Source organism: Mus musculus, chromosome 4 (genome assembly GCF_000001635.26).
Source record: "Mus musculus strain C57BL/6J chromosome 4, GRCm38.p6 C57BL/6J".
NCBI lineage: Eukaryota > Metazoa > Chordata > Mammalia > Rodentia > Muridae > Mus > Mus musculus.
In genome coordinates this window covers 51239206-51260417 of record NC_000070.6, presented here as the reverse complement: position 1 = coordinate 51260417, position 21212 = coordinate 51239206, and the positions used below count along the sequence as shown (strand labels likewise).

Genomic DNA, 21212 nt, shown 5'->3' with positions numbered 1-21212 from the left:
TTCCCTAATTTGTTTCTCAGCCAATTTATCCTTTGAGTAAAGGAAGACCACTGATTTGTTTGAGATAATTTTATATCCACCCACATTGCTGAAGTTGTTTGTCAGATTTAGGAATTCTCTGGTGGAATATTTGGGGTCACTTAAGAATACTACCATATCATCTGCAAATAGTGATATTTTGACTTCTTTTCCAATTGTATCCCTTTGACCTCCCTTTGTTGTTTAATTGCTCTAGCTAGAACTTCAAGTACTTTATTGTAAAGATAAGTAGAGAATGGACAGCTGTGACTTGTTCCTGATTTTAATAGGATTGCTTCAAGTTTCTCTCCATTTATATTGATATTGTCTACTGGTTTGCTTTATATAGCTTTTGCACTGTTTAGGTATTGTCCTTGAATTCCTGATCTTTCCAAGACTTTAAGGGATATTAATTTTTAAATGCTTTTTCAGCATCTAATTTGCTTTGAGTTAGTTTATATAGTGGATTACTTTGATGGATTTCCATACATTGAATCATGCCTGCATCTCTGGAGTAAAGCCTACTTGATCATGATGGATAGTTGTTTTGATTTATTCTTGGATTTGTGTTGGCCATAATTTTATTGAGTATTTTTACCTTGATATTCATAAGGGAAATTGGTCTGGAGTATTGTTTCTTTGTTGGGTCTTTGTGTGGTTTTATCAGCATAACTGTGACTTAGTAGAACGAATTGGGTAGTGTTCCTTATGTTTCTATTTTGTGGAATAGTTGGAAGAGTATTGGGATTAGGTTATCTTTGGAGGTCTGATAGATGATAGACATTTGCACTAAACTCAGCTGGTCTTGGGATTTTTTTTTGTTTGTTTGTTTGTTTTGTTTGTTTGTTTGTTTTGTTTTGTTTTGTTTTGTTTTTTTGGTTAGGAGACTATTAATGACTGATTCTATTTCATTAGGGGTTATGGGACTGTTTAGATGGTTTATCTGCTCCTGATTTAACTTCGGTATTTGGTATCTGTTTAGAAGGTTGCTCATTTCATCCAAATTTTCAAGTTTTGTTGAGTATAGACTTTTAGAGTAGGATCTGATGATTTGTTTTGGATCCCTTTCGTTTCTCTTGTTTTGTCTCCCTTTTAATTTCTGATTTTGTTAATTTGGATACTGTCTCTGTGCCCTCTGGTTATTCCAGCTAAGGGTTAATCTATCTTGCTGATTTTATCAAGGATCCAGCTCTGAGTTTGGTTGATTCTTTGTATAGTTCTTTTTATTTTTACTTGGTTGATTTCAGCCTCGAGTTTGATGATTCCCTGCTCTTTAGTCCTCTTGGGTGTATTTGCTTCTTTTTGTTCTAGAGCTTTCAGATGTGCTATTAAGCTGGTAGTGTATGCTGTCTCCAGTCTCTTTTTGGAGGCACTTAGAGCTATGAGTTTTCCTCTTAGGAATGCTTTCACTGTGTCCCATAAGTTTGGTTATGTGCTGGCTTCATTTTCATTAAGTTCTAAAAAGTCTTTAATTCCTTTCTTTATTTCTTCCTTGACCAAGTTATCATTGATTAGAGTGATGTTCAATTTTCATGTTTATGGGGACTTTGTATTGATTTTGTTGTTATTGAAGACCAGCCTTACTCCTTGGTGATCTGATAGGATGCATGGAATTATTTCAAACTTCTTGTATCTGTTGAGGCCTCTTTTGTGACCAATTATATGGTCAGTTTTGGAGAACATAACATGAGGTCCTGAGAAGAAGATATATTCTTTTGTTTTAGGATGAAATGTTCTACAGATATCTGAAAAATCCATTTGGTCCATAACTTCTGTTAGTTTCCCTGTGTCTCTGTTTAGTATCATATCTATGATCTGTCCATTGCTGAGAGTGTGGAGTTGAAATCTACTATTTTGTGTGAGGTGTAATGTGTTTTTTGACCTTTAGTAAAGTTTCTTTTATAAATATGGGTGTCCTTGCATTTGGAGCACAGATGTTCAGAATTGAGAGTTTTTCTTGGTAAGTTTTTCCTTTGAAGAGTATGAAGTGTCCTTCCTTATTATTTTTGATAACTTTTGGTTGAAAGTTGATTTTATTTGATATTATTTGATATTATTTGATATTAGAATATCAAATAACTCTAGATTGCTTCTTGGGATTGTTTGTTTGGAAAAAATTTTTCCAGCCCTTTACTCTGAGGTAATACTTGTCTTTTTTCACTGAGGTGCATTTCCTGTATGCAGCAAAATATTGGGTCCTGTTTATGTGTTCAGTCTTTTAGTCCATGTGTTTATATTGGGGAATTGAGTCCATCCATGTTAATAGGTATTATTGAATAGTGATTGTTGCTTCCTGTTATTTTTGTTGTTAGAGGTGGAATTATGTTTGTGTGGCTATCTTCTTTTGGGTTTGTTGAAAGAACATTGCTTTCTGGCCTTTTCTTGGGTATTGTTTCTTTCCTTGTGTTGGAGTTTTCCATCTATTATACTTTATAGGTCTGGAACTGTGGAAAGATATTGTGTAAATTTATTTTTGTCATGGAATATCTTGTTTTCTCCGTCTATAATTGAGAATTTTGCTGGGTATAATAGCCTGGGCTGGCATTTGTGCTCTCTCAAGGTCTGTGTGACATCTGCCCAGGATCATCTAGCTTTCATAGTCTCAGGTGAGAAATCTGGTGTAATTCTGATAGGTTTGCCTTTATATGTTACTTGACCATTTCCCTTACTGCTTTTTATATTCTTTGTTTTGTCTACTGTATATTTTTGACTATTATGTGATGGCAGGAATTTCTTTTCTGGTCCAATCTATTTGGAGTTCTGTAGGTTTCTTGTGTGCTTATGGATATCTCTTTCTTTAAGTTAGGGAAATTTTCTTCTATAATTCTGTTGGAGATATTTATTGACCCTTTAACTTGGAAATCTTTTCTCTCTTCTATACCTATTATGCTTAAGTTTTGTCTTCTCATTGTGTCCTAGATTTTTCTGAATATTTTGGGTCAGGAGCTTTTTGCATTTTGCATTTTTTGAGTGTTGTGTCAATGTTTTCTATGGTATCTTCTGCATCTGAGATTCTTCTATATTCTGTATTTTCTTGATGATGCTTGTATTTATGACTCCTGATCTCTCTCCTTGCTTTTTTATATCCAGAGTTGTCTCCCTTTCTGATTTCTTTATCATTTGTATTTCCATTTTTAGATCCTGGATGTTTGTTCTCAATTCTTTGACCTGTTTGGTTGTATTTCCCTGTAATTCTTTAAGGGATTTTTGTGATTACTCTTAAAGGGCTGTGTTCTCCTCTATTTCTTTAAAGGGAGTTATGTCCATCTTAAAGTCCTCTACCATCATCATGAGATTTTTAAATCGGTGTCTTGTTTTTCTGGTGTGTTGGGTTATCCAGGGCTCACTGTGGTAGGATAACTGGCTTCTGATGATGCCAAGTAGCCTTAGTTTCTGTTGCTTATGTTCTTGCCCTTGCCTCTTGCCATCTGGTTATCTCTGATGTTAGCTTGTCTTGCTGTCTCTGACTATGCCTTGTCCCTTCTGCAAGCCTGTGTGCAGTACTCCTTGGAGGCCAGTTTTCTCTGGGAGCAATTTGTTCTGGAGAGCTGTGTCACAGGGTCAGCTCTGGGGTGGAGAGAAATACCTGAATGATCCTGACTCCATCCATTCCTTGGTTCCTGTGTCCTGATGGCTCTGTGCATGTCCTTCTTAGGCCAGGAATTTGAGCAGATGTGGTGGTCTTACCTGTAATCACAGGTTTTGTCAACACTCCTGAAAGACCAGCTCTCTCCCAGTGGTATATGGGAATGGAGAGCTATAGCAAAGGATTAGCTCTGGGTGCAGACCCTGTACCCATTTTTAAAACTAGATTATTATTTGTTGTTGTTTTTTTGGTATCTATTTTCTCAAGTTCTTTTTAAATGTTGGATATAAGCCTTCAAACATATGTGGACTTGGTAAAAATGTTTTCCTATTCTGTAGGCTGTCTTTCGGTAAACTTGATAGTACACTTTGCCTTAGAGTACCTTTTAAGTTTCATGAGGTCCCATTTATTAATCATTGATCTTAGTGACTGTTCTGTCAGCAATCTGTTCAGAAAATTTTTTCTTGAACCAATGTGATCAAGGCCGTTTTGGTTTTTTTGGTTTTTTTCTGCTCTCAAGTTGATTGTGGTTTTAAGTTCAGGTCTTTGTTCTATTTGGACTTGAGTTTTGTGCAGTGTAATAATTGTGAGTCTATTTGGATTCCTCCACATATAAGCATCCAATAAGAGTAGCACCATTTGTTGAAGATGCTTTTTTTCACTGTGTATTTCTGGTCTTTTTTTATCAAAATCAGTTATCCATATGTGGTCATATTTTTGTCTGGGTCTTCAATTGAATTTTGTTTTTCACTGTCCATTTTTATGCCAATACCATGCAGTTTTTATTACTACAGCCCTATAGTACAACATGAAATAAGAGATGGTAATACTTCTAGCAGTTCCTTTATTGTTCAGATTTTTTTTTAGATATTCTGAGTTTTTTTTTTCAAATGAAGTTGAGTATTGTTATTTCAAAATTTGTAATTAATTGTGTTGGAATTTTACTAAGGACTTTATTCAATCTATAGATTGCTTTTGGAAGGATGGTCACTTTTACTATGTTATTCCTACCAATCTATAAGTTTGTGGGATCTTTATATCTTCTAATATCTTCTTCAATTCTTCAAGGTTCACCCCCTCACCACCAGGATTTCTTTCTGTAGCTCTGGTTGTCACTCTGAAGACTAGGCTTGTTTTGAACTTAGAGTCCCCCCTGCCTCTACCTCCCAAGTGTTTGGATTAAAAGTGTCCACATCCTCTGCAAAATATAAGTACAAAAACATTACAGTGGCTGGGATAGGTTTCAGTGTGTAGAGAGGGTTCAAGTGTGAGGACAAGATTTCATATATACCAAACCCTCATAATTTGAGGTTAGACCTAGGAAATCATCTGTAATGCCAGCCTAAGAAGAAGTGATGCGATGCCAAGAGCATGTTAGATAGAGAGATTAGTCATCTCAAAGACCTCTGGACAAGTCTTGATTAAGTGAAGAATGTAAAGAGGATCATCGAAGATTCTTGGCAATAGCTTCAGAATATCAAATGCACTTATGCATATATGTATTCATACTCAAACAAATGTCAGTCCACACATGACTATGCACGCACACACACACACACACACACATACACACACACACACACACACACACACACACACACACACACATGCACACACACACAGGAAGATGAAACAAAATAAAAGGACCCTAAATGAGTAATGATTGTCACATTTCCTGTTTCTACACCCAATAAAACTGCAACCTAAGATTGAATACTCTCACTCTTTATTCTATTTTGTATTTTTGTACTATTATTTTATTGATTTCAGTACTGATTTCTTCACACGTGTACCACCATATTTAAGCTTGATTTTTTTTTATTTTCATCTTTCAGGAGTGTTAAGATATCTCCATTTTTTATTATTATTTTAAATCTAGGCTCTTAATGCAAAAACTTGCCTCTTAGGAAATGCCTTCATTCTATTCATTATATTTGGGCATTTTGTACATTCATTTTCCTTCAATTTTAGTATGTCTTTAATTTCTTATATTATTTTTGACACAGTTTTTATTCAATAGTAAATTATTCAGTTTCCAGGAGTTTGTAAGATTTTTTTGCTGGTCCTGTTGTCCTTGAAATCCAGATTTAATATATGATGGTCAGATAGGATGCAATGTATTCCAATTATCCTGTGGTTTTTGGGAATTGTTTTGCATGTGTTTAGGTGATCAGTTTTAAAAAAATAAAATAAAAAAGGTCAATGAGGTAATAACAAGATGTTATATTCTTTGTGCTTGGGTAAAATGTGCTGTAATTATCTTTAGGTCCATTTGGTTACCCCTAAAATTTCTCAACTTTTTATGTGGATGATCTGTATATTGTTGTAAGTTTGGTATGAAGATTCCTGTGTGAGGACTAATATGTGATTGAAGTTGAAGTGTTTCTTTTGTGAACTTGGTTGCCATTTTAGCAGAGTACCAAATAGAGTAACATAAAAAAAAAAAAAAAGGCTTACACAGTATGGCCGGCGACATTAGCTAGCGCTCGCTCAACTCTCCTAACGGGAAAGCAGCGGACTACAAGAGACTGAACTGTATCTGCCTCTATTTCCAACAGACTCACGTTCAACTTTCGCTCACGAAAATAGCCGGGAAAATTTTATTAGTCCTTTTTTTAAAAAAAAGTTAATATAAAATTATAGCAAAAAAAAAAAAAAAAAAAAAAAGGAACCTGAACTTTAGTAACACAGCTGGAACAATCCGCAGCGGCGGCAGGAGCGGCGGGAGAAGAGATTTAATTTAGTTGATTTTCTGTGGTTGTTGGTTGTTCGCTAGTCTCACGGTGATGGAAGCTGCACATTTTTTCGAAGGGACGGAGAAACTGCTGGAGGTCTGGTTTTCCAGACAGCAGTCCGACGCAAGCCAGGGATCTGGGGATCTTCGTACCATCCCAAGATCTGAATGGGATGTCCTTTTGAAGGATGTGCAGTGCTCAATCATAAGTGTGACAAAGACTGACAAGCAGGAAGCTTATGTACTCAGTGAGAGTAGCATGTTTGTCTCCAAGAGACGTTTCATTTTGAAGACATGTGGTACCACCCTCTTACTGAAAGCACTGGTTCCCCTGTTGAAGCTTGCTAGGGATTACAGTGGGTTTGACTCAATTCAACTTCTTTTATTCTCGTAAGAATTTCATGAAGCCTTCTCACCAAGGGTACCCACACCGGAATTTCCAGGAAGAAATCGAGTTTCTTAATGCAATTTTCCCAAATGGAGCAGCATATTGTATGGGACGCATGAATTCTGACTGCTGGTACTTGTATACTTTGGATTTCCCAGAGAGCCGAGTAATCAGTCAGCCAGATCAAACCCTGGAAATTCTGATGAGTGAGCTTGACCCAGCAGTTATGGACCAGTTCTACATGAAAGATGGTGTTACTGCAAAGGATGTCACTCGTGAGAGTGGAATTCGTGACCTGATACCAGGTTCTGTCATTGATGCCACACTGTTCAATCCTTGTGGCTACTCGATGAATGGAATGAAATCGGATGGAACATATTGGACTATTCACATCACTCCAGAACCAGAATTTTCTTATGTTAGCTTTGAAACAAACCTAAGTCAGACCTCCTATGACAACCTGATCAGGAAAGTTGTGGAAGTCTTCAAGCCAGGAAAATTTGTGACCACCTTGTTTGTTAATCAGAGTTCTAAATGTCGCACAGTGCTTTCTTCGCCCCAGAAGATTGACGGCTTTAAACGTCTTGATTGCCAGAGTGCTAAGTTCAACGATTACAATTTTGTTTTTACCAGTTTTGCTAAGAAACAGCAACAACAGCAGAGTTGATTAGGAAAAATGAAGAAGAAAAAACGCAAAAAAAGAAGACACACAGGAGGTGGTGGCTGCTTTCTAGATGCTGATCCTGAGGGCCATGCTAACCATGACCACCACCTCGTAGTTGCAGAAAGCCCTAGGTGTAATGATAGTGTAATCATTTTGAAGTGTATGCATTATTATATCAAGGAGTTAGGTATCTTGCATGAATGCTCTCTTCTGTGTTTAGGTGTTCTATGCCACTCTTGCTGTGGAACTGAAGTGCATGTAGAAAAGACCTTTGACTGTATGAATCTTTACGACACTTGTGAAAATGATACAATTTGGTTTATGCACAGTGTAATATTTCTGCAGGCATCATCCAAAATTCCCCACAGACAAGGCTTTCGTCCCCATTAGATGCGGCCTCAGCTGACATCTGTGACTGTTCTATTAAATTGATGCCAGAGTTTTTACATCCAGTTACCTCTACTTTCTAGGGCATATTCTCTACTAATGTTACTCAAAACCAATTTCTACTTCATACAGGTGTTTTATGCAATGGCAATTAAAGTTTTTCTTCCAAAAAAAAAAAAAAAAAAAAAAAAGAAATTCATCATGGCACATAATGATCAGAGCACTAATCCTACAGAAAAAGAAAAGAATATTGAAAGCTCCAAGGGAAAAAGAGCAAATAAACACTTGACTTTTGAATAGAGACTCTAAACCCCTGAAGCACCACATAGAGAGATGTTCTACCAACTCCAGGAGACTACAGATATCAACCCAAACTACTATATCCAGCAAAACCTTTGATCACAATACATGGAGAAAATAAGATATTCCATGATAAAATTAAATTTAAACAATATCTATCAAAAAATATAGCAGTATAGAGAGTGCTGATTTGAGGAAAACTCCTGTCTAAGGAAGTTTACCACATAACCAAACCAGGAAAACACAAGAACTAAATCATCAAAAAGCAGCAATTAAAACATTGTGCTCTTTTGAGCACAGAGGTACAGATTCAAAAGTGGGCTTAGACACTTCCTGTGAAATTATCTGTAGAAATAGAAGCAGCACAGCATAGAAAGTGATTGACAAATTTATTGAAATTAAATGGTATTTAAATTCAAGTAAATAGTTGATAAGATATGCAAGGAAAATTTTAAGAAATATTTTTGTAAAGAAAAAGGAAAATTAGAATTTTATCTTATACTACACTAGAAAATAAACTTAAAGTGTTACAATCATAAGCCCAAAAATATAAAAACAATAGAAGAATACAATTGAGAATGGCTTCTTAGCATCCATGTATGCAGAAAAGGAATGCAAGCATTTGGCACTAAAAGCAAGTACCAGGCAAAAGTTGTATCAAGGGTAGAAGGCATTTTGTCTACAAATCTTTTTCAGAATCCAATTGTCAATGAAAAGCTTTGTCATGAGAAGATACTTCTTGCAATATGTACTTAGCATAAAACAAAATAAAGAGGCAAAAATTTGAATATGATGTCTGTAGGTATTTCCTTCCTTATAGTAATTTCAAGTACCTGCTCTCATCAATATTCATTCATTAATTAACAAATTTTCCAAATTCCAATCACAGTTCACTACTATTTTAAAATGAGAATGTTGAAATATTTTATTGAATAGAAGAGAAATATACAATATTATGCAAAACCCAAAATGCAAATTAGACTAAATTATAACAGCTTAAATTATTTGATATAGTCTATTCAAAACTCAAAAGTGATCAAAGAGTAAATTATTGTATCATTTTATTGACAATTATAAATTTAATTTTCTTTTAAAAAAGAGTTTAATTGCTGGAACATATAAGTATTTGCAAAACTCAAATATCATTCAAGTAAACTGTGAATTAAAAAAATGTGATAATGAACCCAATATATAAACTTCTAAAGAAATAAGTGTGTGATCTTCATAGAATCTGGGTAGGGAAATAACACAAATCAAGGGAGTTCTTACACACTATCTTAAGTATAAATCAAGATAGAAATCAAACTTACCTTCCAAAACAAAAGTAAATAAATGAAAGAATTTGGATTATTTCCTAGGAAATAATGATTATATATATATATATATATATATATATATATATATATATATTCATCTGCAAATCTGGAAGACATTATGAGCATAGTATGTACCTCTCCTGGCCTAGCTATACAATAGTTAACCCATTGTATTTGAAAAGGAGGTTTAGTGATAAAGGAGATCAGATTTCTCTCTCTCTCTCTCTCTCTCTCTCTCTCTCTCTCTCTCTCTCTCATTCTAATGTTGAGTGGAGGGGGGAATGAAGAAAAGTCCATGGATATATAACGGGAGGAAAATCAAATGCCGTGACCTCTACAACGATATGGATGGTTTTAAATTAAATTGTAACCATAACCTGTAGAAACATAGGAGACTTATCAATGGAGAGATGTTTTAATGGATGTTCTCATCTGATGTTAAAATTCATTCATTTCAAAATTAGAGCTGCCTGACAACTTCACAGACATGAAGATAATCAAGAGAATTAAATGTTGCACTCTTCCATAATGGGAATTTTGAACAGTTCTTCATAGTATACCTGGAATATAATCATACAAGAACAACATAAAATGTCAAAGATAAGTTTAGATGTAGGATGTTATACTGTATCAAAACAAAATGAGTATCAATATGTACATTCTTGGTAACTCAATTATCTCAAATATATAATAGATTGCATTGATAACTATATTTATTAGTAAACAAATAATCTACTTAGACAAAGATCTGTCAAGAAATTCATCTGTACACCCTGTAATTTCTTGATCAGAGCTTGGACCAGCAACTAGAGGGTAGTCTCTCTATTCCCTCTGCCTGGCTTCACATTGATTTGAAATAAATGTATATTGATACAATTCATGGTAAAAAAAACAACATTGAAAAAGAAATTTAGGAAAATCAGCCAGTTAATAATGAGATATAAGGGAAATATGTTCTAACAGTGAATAGTATTTAAATCCAACATGAGCTATTCAGAAAGCTGAAGCATCCTGTAAGATCAAGCATGTTTATTTAAAGCCCAAAGAACACTCAAGGGGAAATATGTTCAAGATTCTAAAGGTTAAACATAGATCAATAATTCTGTGATCCTACAAACATCATTTAACTTTCAAATGTGCTTTTTTGTGAGCCTGGATCTTATAATAAATAGTTATGACTTTACTTCCCTATCTAATAAACATTAACACTTTATAGTGTTCCTTTGTTGCTAATTTAGCTTCATTTAGCTTAAGAGTAAACTGCACGATGTCCTTAGTTGCTACCCCAATCCTTTCTTTATAAACAGTGAAACTGTTTCCTTTGACTCACCATAAAATTACAATGCGATAATGGTGAGAATTATTTCTTTTTATACTCAGTAACCAAATACACATAAAAATTAGCAGTTTGAAATTTATAACATTAATTCATGAAGAGATTAATCACCTGAACTTTGGTTATATTCTTAGCCCAAAGAAAATTTGCTTCATCTCCAAAGTCTACATCAAACTTCAGTGCATTTAGCACTGCATGTTAGACTTATACACAGAGAGTTTTATTATATTGTGAGCTAGGCTCCAGACTAAATGCACAATTTCTATTTGCATTGTTTTTGAAAAGAGAAGCTGAGAACACTTATTATGACAATAATATAAAAATTACTAGCTTTGAAACTATATACACACAAACATGCGCACATGCTGCAGTATCATGTATTTATCCAGAGAAAAAAGTATCAACTCATTTACATTTCAAATGATATCCCCCTTCCTTGTTGTACATTTAGTAATGAGTTATCATACAACAACTATTAAAATAGACCTACAAATGCATGACATAAAATAAATAAGGTATCTGGACAGGTTCAGTGATTATATCCATTTCCCTCTATATCAGTAATTATTCTATCGATGTTTTAAATGGATATTCTTCAAGATCCAAGAGTTAATACTTTGTATATGTTGCAAAAAAATTGAGTAATCTTCCTCAACTTGGTATATAAAGAATTAACACTACACAAAATTACTCTACTACAAATAGTTGGAAGACTGGAACATAAATTTGGGACATTTATGAACCTTAGGTTTGTAAATCTCTGGAGGCAAACTTTCTCATGTAGCTCATAAACTTCATAAAACTTCACTATATAAACCCAGAGTAATGCTATAGAATTCTTTTCTATATCTTATGTATATCTATATCTAGTGGTCTTGAGCTGCTTAGACATCTCTCTCTGACCCATTTTTCAAACTTGGTCAGCTTCTCTTGGACTCTGTATTTTTGTTATTCTTGGACTGTCATGGAGTTTGAAGTACCCGTACAGAATGACTGTTGCCTCTTTTGTGAAACCGCTTAAATTCCCCGAATAGAAGCAACAAAGCTCAGTAATAAGTTACTTAGCCATGAACCCTCTGCCCTAGGAATGAAATGTGTTTGCTATGTAATTATCTTATGTACCCTTATATTAGGTGAATCTGTACCAAAACAATGCTAAATCAGATAAAATGAGAACCAATTGCACAAATAGACGGATAAACAATGAATTACATGGTGTCGTCACAGTGCAAAACAAAATTTACTGATAACATGACCAAGTAGTAGTGGTAGTGTTGGTGCTACTTGCAAGTCTAAATATATTGCCACCAAGTAGAAGACACTACTGATTGGAAGGAGACATCTTCACAGCTACACTTTTATTTTGAATACAACAATACTTTGCTTATTACTTTCTAATTTACTGTAAATCATCATGCATTTCTGAATGATATTCACAAGTTCCAGTATCTATGACAGTAAATACTTAGAAAAATAAGAATATGTTCTGTATAGGAAGATGGCAAACAAACATTAATTTTTTTTGTTTTTTTTTCTGGTTTCTTAATTACATAAGTTAGTTCAATCACTCCAGAAATTGGAATTAATGTATGCTATCATTTAATTGCAATTAAACTTTATGAATGCTTCTACATGCCTCTGTTTTTGTCCATATCCCTGAAGAATACATTATTTATTGCCATTAGGCTAAAACTAAATATAACGTTTTAGAAGAAAATGTCTTCACTAAGGAGTATTATCTAAAACATATGATAAAGAACACTTTTTAAAAGATTTCTTTGATTTTAGAAAGATAATGGTTACTTGGAATCTTAATTTCTTCCAGATACTTATGACTTTACTAAGTAACTTTAAGTTATTCATCTTATTGATTTCTTGTATAAATATTCTTCATAATTCAGTATTTAATGAAAAAATGAGCATCTAAATTGTTTTTCATTATCAACTGAAATAGTTTCTAATGATTTTTAAAATAGAAATATGATGAAAATTATAGGCTACATACATAAACATAAAAATGCATACAAGTATTGCAATGCATCTATTTTACCAAGATGAACAAGTATGAATTGCTTAAACAGCAAACTTTAGATGAGTTTTAAGTGTTGTCATATATAAAATTGGATACATTAATAAATATAATTTATCCAGTGATTATCATAAAACTAAACTATATTAAAAATAATAGCTAGCTTTGCAACAGAACATGTATGTTACTGTCATTGTTCTTTTTATTATTCATGTCTTTTATTCATTTTGCCATGCAACTTCTGAATGTTAGCCATTAAACTTTTCATATTTTATCAAATTTCTTTCATCCAAATGAGTCCACAATAATTTTAATGTTAAACATAAATTTTAAAACCTTAAATATAAGAGGTGACATCAATTAGTGTCTGTATATTAAGCATAAAGCACTGAACTAAAATTAATAATACATTTTTCTGCCAATCATTTTAAATTCATTGCTGTACTATATTCTACCCAATGTATCAGAAATCTCAACATAGGTTACATTGTCATTAATCACTGAAATAAGAGCAAAATTATAATATCTTAAGCTTCATGATCTCTCCTTTTATCTCTTACATACATGTGTGTGCATGCACACACAAAGACACACATACATACAGACAGACAGACAGACAGACAGACAGACAGACACACACACACACACACACACACACACACACACACACACACAGTCTGTTTACTCAGAGAAACCAGGTTTTACCCCTTCAAATTTAGGATGGACTCATGAAGGACGGGGATGAAGATTTCTACAGAGAGACCATTTCAGGCCACAATTAAGGAAGCAATGTCACGTTACCATTCTGGCTTAGTCAGGGTTTCTATTCCTGCACAATACACCAGTACCAATAAGCAAGTTGAGGAAGAAAGGGTTTATTCACCTTACACTTCTACATTGTGGTTAATTACCAAAGGAAGTTATGATAGGAACTCACACAGGGCAGGAACTTGAATGCAGAAGTGGATGCCAACACAATGGAGGAATGCTGCTTACTGGCTTGCTTCCCCTGGCTTGTCCAGCTTGCTTTCTTATACAACCCAAGACTACTAGCCAAGGGATGGCATCAACCACAATGGGCTAGGCCCTCATCCTTGATAATTTATTGAGAAAATGCCTTAGAGCTGAATCTCATGGAGGTATTTTCTCAAGGGAGACTCCTTTCTCTGTGATAGCTCCTGCTTGTGTCAAGTTGACACATAAAACCAGCCAGTGAAATTGACCCCTTGTCAGCTTGGCATACAGAAACATCACTATTAAGCCTCAACCATTACTTTCTTATTCATCCCTAAGATCTAAATAACTTTAAAAGTTCCACAGTCTTTATAAGTTCTTACCTACTAAAATTACAATCCTGTTTAATTATGCAATAAATTTTGAAATTCATTTTTTACAGTTCAAAGTCTCTTAACTCTGGGCTCTACTACAATATTTACTTCCTTCAAGAAGGAAAACATATTAGGGCACAGCCACAATCAAAAACAAAATTAAACTCTGTCGAATCGCTGGGATCCACTCGCTGTTCAAGGCTCCTCTAAGTGCTTGGGTCACTTCTTCAGCTCTGCCCTTTGTAACACACAACTTGTCTTCTAGGCTTCAGTTGCCTGTTCAGGCTCCACTGGTGTTTCTGTTCTTGATGTTCATCTCATGGTACTGACATCTCCAAAGCACTGTCTTATGCTGCAACTAGACTTTACCAATAGCCTCTCATAGAGTCTCTTCATGGTGCCAAGCCTCAACTCCTTTGAAACAGAACTATATCTGGGCAGTGTGGCGCAAGCCTTTAATTCCAGCACTTGGGAGGCAGAGGCAGGCAGATTTCTGATTTTAAGGCCAGCCTGGTCTACAGAGTGAGTTTCATGATAGCCAGGGCTACACAGAGAAACTCTGTTGAAAAAAACAATAACAACAACAACAACAACAACAAAAGAAACAGAACTATATCAAACTCATCAACTTCAAAGAAGCAAGTGAAAAAAGTATGTTTTTCAGAGAGCATGAAAGTGAAGGTTTCTATAGCTCCCAATGAATCTGTCCTGAGGTCCTACTACTTGACTTTCTGGCTCCAGAATCTTGTGGTGTTCAGCTCTGATTTTCTTTTTCTCCATCACATTCTTAGAGAGTATTCTAAGATTTCCTGTATTAATTTAAGGTATTTTGAATTTATATTTGTGTTAAAAAGTTGCCTGGAACAAAAATATGATTATTGGATACAATTCAACTGTTTCCATTTGTGACAAAAATTTTTATTAGATATTTTCTTTATTTACATTTCAAATGTTATCTCCTTTCCTGGTTTCCCCTTTCTGAAAATCCCCTATCTTCTCCCCCACTGCTCAACTATCCATCCACTCCTGCTTCCTGGCCCTAACATTCCCCTATACTGGGGCATAGAGCCCTCACAGGACCTAGGGCCTCTCCTCCCATTGATGACTGACAAGGACTTCCTCTGCTACATATGCAGCTGGAGTCATGAGTCCTTCCATACATACTCTTTATTTGATGGTTTAGTCCCTGGGAGCTCTGGCGGTTCTGTTTGGTTCATATTGTTGTTCCTCCAAAGGGGCTGCAAGCCCCTTCAGCTCCTGGATCCTTTCTCTAGCTCCTTCATTGGGGAACCTGTATTCAGTACAATGGATGGCTGAGAGCATCAACCTCTGTATTTGTCGGGCACTATATCAGGCTCATATCAGCAAGCACTTACTTATTGGCATCCACAATAGTGTCTGGCTTGGATGATTGTATATGGGATGGATCCCCAGATGGGACAGTCTCTAGATGGCCTTTCCTTCATTCACTGCTCCACACTTTGTCTCTAACTTCTTCCATGGATATTTTGTTCCCCCTTCTAAGAAAAACCAAAGCATCCACACTTGGTTCTTCCTTCTTGTTGAGCTTCATGTGATCTGTAAATTGTATCTTGGGTATTCCATGCTTCTGAGCTAATATCCACTTATCATCAGTGAGTGCATATCATGTGTGTTATTTTGTGATTGGGTTATCTCACTCAGGATGATATCTTCTAGTTTCATCCATTTGCCTATGAATTTCATGGAGTCTTTGTTTTTAATAGGTAAGTAATACTCCATTGTGTAAATGTACCACATTTTCTGCATCCATTCTTCTGTTGAGGGACATCTGGGTTCTTTCCTCTTCTGCCAACTATAAATATGGGTGATATGAACATAGTAGAGCATATGTCCTTATTACATGTTGGAGCATATTCTGGGTATATGCCCAGAAGTCATTTTGCTCGATCCTCAGGTAGTACTATGTCCAATTTTCTGAGGAACCGCCAAACTGATTTCCAGAGTGTTTTTACATGCTTGCAATCCCAGTGGCTATGGAGGAATGTTCCATTTGCACATTCACATGGAATAACAAAAAACCCAGGATAGCGAAAACTATTTTCAACAATAAAATTACTTCTGGGGGAATCACCATCCCTGACCTCAAGCTGTACTACAGAGCAAGATAACCAAAGTGAATGAAAATATTTTATTTAAGAAGAAAGAAAATTATACGATTAAAATATATTTGGCCAATATATGTAGTCAGTATTTTAGACTAGACTGTTTTTAATCTTCTTGATTCAAGTATTGCAATTTATATACACATTGAGAACACAGGAGAAGTGATTTTCCTTATTTTCATTAACTTCCAATTATAATGTTGTTTTCATAAGATAAATGTGAAATTATTAGCTAACTGTCTGTGACTTTATTTCTCCTGGAACTTGTATTTGTAATGAGAAGTCAACAAGAAGTTGTTGGTGGCCCTAGAGCTATGACAAATACATACAACCAATTGCACTCAATAGATTATAACAAAACAAAACAAAACAAAACAAAACAAAACAAACAAACAAAAGAGACAAAGTTGGGAGAATGAGATTCTTAGAGGATGTCAGTGGTGGAAGGCGATGTTAATATGTCAAAAACATGTCAGCTTTAATTAATTTCTTTCTGATCAAAGAAGATAGCTCTTAATGCAGTGCTTTATGGTTTGTCTCCAGCCTCACTTTCTGCTTGTTTCTTCTTAAATACACAATTTATAGGGTGTGACTCAGAAAAAAAAATTGTATGAGTTTGTAAAGAAAAATAGGGTTCTCTTTAGTTAAAATTGGCCCCTGTACTGATTTCTTTACTGTGTTTTTACAAAAGATCTGTAAGTGCATAGAGTTTTTATTTTTAGCTAATCATCTGGTAGCTTTTGAATTTGGGTAACATCTTGCATATTTCTGCTTAATAGTATTTCTTTCTCTCAAGATGTTGTTATTTGGAAATAACATCAGTACTTGGAAAAGTATAGGATTCAAAATTACATTTTTAAGACCTGTCATATAAATACAAAAAAAATTCTATATTAAATACATAAGATTGTTTGCTTTCGAAAAATAATGAAAAACCATGAATTTTCTTTTCCTTGCCTACAAAGCACACTAGCAATAAGCAATTAACAAAAAGAATAAAATGTTGGAGGGAGTGAGGTACTCCAGAAATAAGATCAGGTATTGAACACAATTATGTATTATTTTATAGCTAAATGTATGTAACTAAAATGACTGTGGTTTGAAACAATGAATTTATGTCCATCCATCTGAGTACAGTACTGTAATGGCATGATACTGACAGAACATGTCACACCACTGTGATGGAGTGACATTCACAGGCCTTATCATCTATCTTACACACCAAGGATGCTATGAGAACAACTTTACAATACTTCAGCTTAAATGTGAGAAATCGGTCTGTATGTTGTAAGGCCATAGTGAAGACCAGTAACTACTATAGTAATCTGGATGTGACTGAGATAAACACTGGCTCAATACACATAGGTAAGTTAACCCCTGTTTTGGAAGATTGCGCTCATCTACAGGGAAGGGAAACATTCACCTTGGCACTCAGTTGGCTGATTATGAGTTCTTAGAAGGAATACAATGGAGGGAATGTAAAAATAAGTAACTTAATAAGTGGGCAGAAGAATTGGTGGTGAAGAAAGATGAATGCAATGCTCTGGCTGTAAAGATTAAGTAGGACCTGGTAACATGGTATGCTTATTTGTAGAGTGCAGATGAAGAAAAGACATACTTATTAAAGCTTTCAAGGCAAGTCAATTTTAACTTTGGGTGAAAGACAAGAACAGATACCTCACTGAAGAAGATACACTGACGGCAAATAAACATTTAAGAAGATGCTCTTTGCTGTGTGCCACTAGAGGATTGTGAATTGATACAACAGTAACACATGTGATTACAAGGGTGCATCTTTAATTATTTTTCTTATGGGAGTGTTAGTTTTTGACAAAGCTATAACTATTAAATGATTTTAGAAAATGAATATGACATTGAAAACTGTGTAAAATATTTCAATTATAAATTGTGAGAATTTTATTATAAATCTTTACTCTCGTTAGTGTTATTCATAGCATATTTTTCAAGAAAACTGAGAGAGAGAAAGAGAGGTAAGACATTATCACATAAGAAATTAATCCAATAATGATTTTGACAATATTTCTTCACAATAAGAGTAAGCTAATTTACATGTTAAAATACAGAACATTAGGGAAAACACTGCTCTGGAGGAGGTGGGTGTATTATTTTCCATTATTCCAAGTGCCTTTAATGTCTGACTTAAGAGAATACCCTCTGGCTTTCTCCATGCAGATTGTCTACTGCTGGGTGCTTTCAGGGAGTGAAGTATGTGTAGAACATTCACCCTCACAGTCATGCAATTGGCAAAGAGTGTTTTAAGTCTTTTTGTATAGTTATGGGATCTTTTGTGATCCATACTAAAATGTGAAAAGTGGTTACTGTTTTGTAATGTGGAACTGGCACCATGATAATGAACCTTTTGTATTCTGTTACATTAAAGTCCATTGCATATTTTTTGTGTTTTTTTTTATGGATTTTTAATGAGTTTTGGAGCATGTGTTAGTCAGTGAGAATTTTGATCCATTTTATTATATGACAGTCTCTGATTCAGATGTTCTATCATCTATCTATCCATGTATGTATGTTTGTATACATTATCTTCCTTTCTTCTTTCTTTTCTGTAGGGGGAGATTTCCTAATTTTTTAAAAGTATTTATTAATTTTATATATGTAACTACACTGTAGTTGTCATTAGACACACCAGAATAGGGCATCTGATCCCATTACAGAAGTTTGTGATCCACTATGTGATTGTTGGAATTGAACTCAGGACCTCTTTAAGAGCAGTAAGTGCTCTTCACTGCTGAGCCATCTCTCCAGACCTTACTAATTGTTTTACTGGATAAATAAAGATTGCAGAAGCCAATTGGTTTTCTGGATCCCTAGAGGAAGAGGAGACAACGATATAAAGAAAGGGCTTTTTCAGCCAGGCTGTGGAATGGAGAGGACAGACATCGTGTAGCCCCTGGCGGGGGAGGGTATTAGATCTGGTGGTAGCCTCTGCAATCTGATGAATTCAGGACAATAGATTCCAGGCCTAGCAGTTGTGTCATCTGGCTGATTTTAAAATATTAAGATTGTCTGTTGTTTTTCGTTTTCAATAATTAAGGTGGGCAAGAGAGAGGGCATAACAGTGGGATGGTTCTTGGCGGGTGGTTTAGCCAGCCAACCATGGGAGCTGGGTGAGCAAAAACTGGGAGAGTTAGACATGGGAGCTGAGAGAGATGGGGTGGTCATTGGCAGCTTGGTGGAACTAGCTGCGAGAGGTTGAAAGAGCTCTGGTGGAGCGCTCTAGAAGGAACAAGCTTGCATTTTAAAGTTACATGCAATATCTTTCTCTCTTCCTTCCTTCCTTTCTTCCTTCCTTCCTTCCTTCCTTCCTTCCTTCCTTCCTTCCTTCCTTCCTTCCTTCCTTCCTTTTTCCCTTCCCACCCTTTTTCCCTCCCTCCTCTTCCCCCTCCTCTCCTCCCTTCTTCTTCCCCCTTCTTCTTCTCCCCCTCCTTCTTCTCCCCTTCTTCTTTTCCCCTTCTACTTTTCCCCTTTCTTTAACCCTTTTCTCTTCCCTTCCTTACCTTTCCTTTCTCCTTTCCTTTCCTTTCCTTTCTCCTTTTTCCTTTCCTTTCTCCTTCTTCCTTTCCTTTCTCCTTCTTCCTTTCCTTTCTCCTTTTTCCTTTCCTTTTTCCTTTCCCTTTTCCTTTTTCCTTTCCTTTTTCCTTTCCTTTTTCCTTTCCTTTTTCCTTTTTTCTTTTTCCTTTTTTCTTTTTTCTTTTTCCTTTTTCTCCTTTCTCCTTTTTCCTTTTTCTCCTTTTTCCTTTTTCTCCTTTCTCCTTTCTCCTTTCTCCTTTCTCTTTTCTCTTTTCTCCTTTCTCCTTTCTCCTTTCTCTTTTCTCCTTTTCCCTTTTTCCCTTTTCCTTTTCCCTTTCTTTTTCCTTTTCCCTTTTCCTTTTCCCTTTTCCCTTTCTCCTTTCCTTTTCTCTTTCTCCTTTCCTTTTCCCTTTCCCTTTCTCCTTTCCTTTTCCCTTTCTGTTTCTCCTTTCCTTTTCCCTTTCCCTTTCTCCCTTCCTTTTCATTTTCCCTTTTCCCTTCCCCTTTTTTCCTTTTCTCCCTTCCCCTTTCTCCCTTTCTCCCTTTCTCCCTTTCTCCCTTTCTCCCTTTTTTCCCTTTCTCCCTTTCTCCCTTTCCCCCTTTCTCCCTTTCTCCCTTTCTCCCTTTCCCTTTCTCCCTTTCCCTTTCCCTTTTCCTTTCCCTTTCCTTTCCCTTTCCTCCTTTCCTTTTTACTTTCTTTTTTCCTTTCCTTCCCTTTCCTTTTCTCCTTTCCTTTTCTCCTTTCCTTTTCTCCTTTCCTTTCTCCTTTCCTTTCTCTTTTCCATTCCTTTTCTTTTTCCTTTGTTCCTTTTCCTTTCCCCTTTTCCTTTTTTCTTTTTCTTTCCTTTCCTCTTTCTTTCTTTCTTTCTTTCTTTTCTTTCTTTCTTTCTTTCTTTTTTCTTTCTTTCTTTCTCTTTCTTTCTTTCTTTCTTTCTTTCTTTCTTTCTTTCTTTCTTTCTTTCTTTCTTTCATCTATCCTCCCAGATACTCTGAAGATCAATCTATTGCATTACATATCAGGAGGTCACATTTTCTATGACATATTGCATATTGCTAGATAGCCTCCAGGAGACAGTTTTGTAAAGCTCTCTAGCCCACAGTGGTGACTCCAAGTATTTCAAAAACCTTGAAATTCTCCCCAATGCTTGGCTATTATCATGTATTACTGTAATTGGTTGTCAAGATGACTGGATTGAGAAACTTCTAAGATATCTTTAAAGTATACTTCTGCATGCATATAGGATATTTTTTGAGACTTTGGTGTGTGCGCCAGTGAACTAGGCTGGGTAAAAAAATCAGCCTGGATATGAATGGCATCATCAACATAGTGGCAGCTGGAAGGCAAAACCTGGTATCTTGCATGTGCTTGCAAATAGACTCTTATTGTATAACGGGATTTCTGCTTCTGTCTTTGCCACTTCTGTCTCTTAGTCTTG

At 35.4% G+C, this 21212-nt stretch overlaps 1 protein-coding gene and 1 pseudogene across 5 annotated transcripts in view; one reads left to right on the top strand and one right to left on the bottom strand.

The window, feature by feature from the left end:
• Nucleotides 6056–7948, top strand: Amd-ps4 (S-adenosylmethionine decarboxylase, pseudogene 4; annotated as a pseudogene).
• The window catches only part of Cylc2 (cylicin, basic protein of sperm head cytoskeleton 2), a 33973-nt gene continuing 22553 nt past the window's right edge, over nucleotides 9793–21212 (bottom strand). For all 5 annotated transcript variants that reach the window (XM_030253866.1, XM_017320425.1, XM_017320427.1 and 2 more), the window contains one exon: nucleotides 9793–9953. The gene's annotated coding sequence lies outside the window, so the exon portion shown is untranslated. The remainder of the gene's footprint in view (nucleotides 9954–21212) is intronic.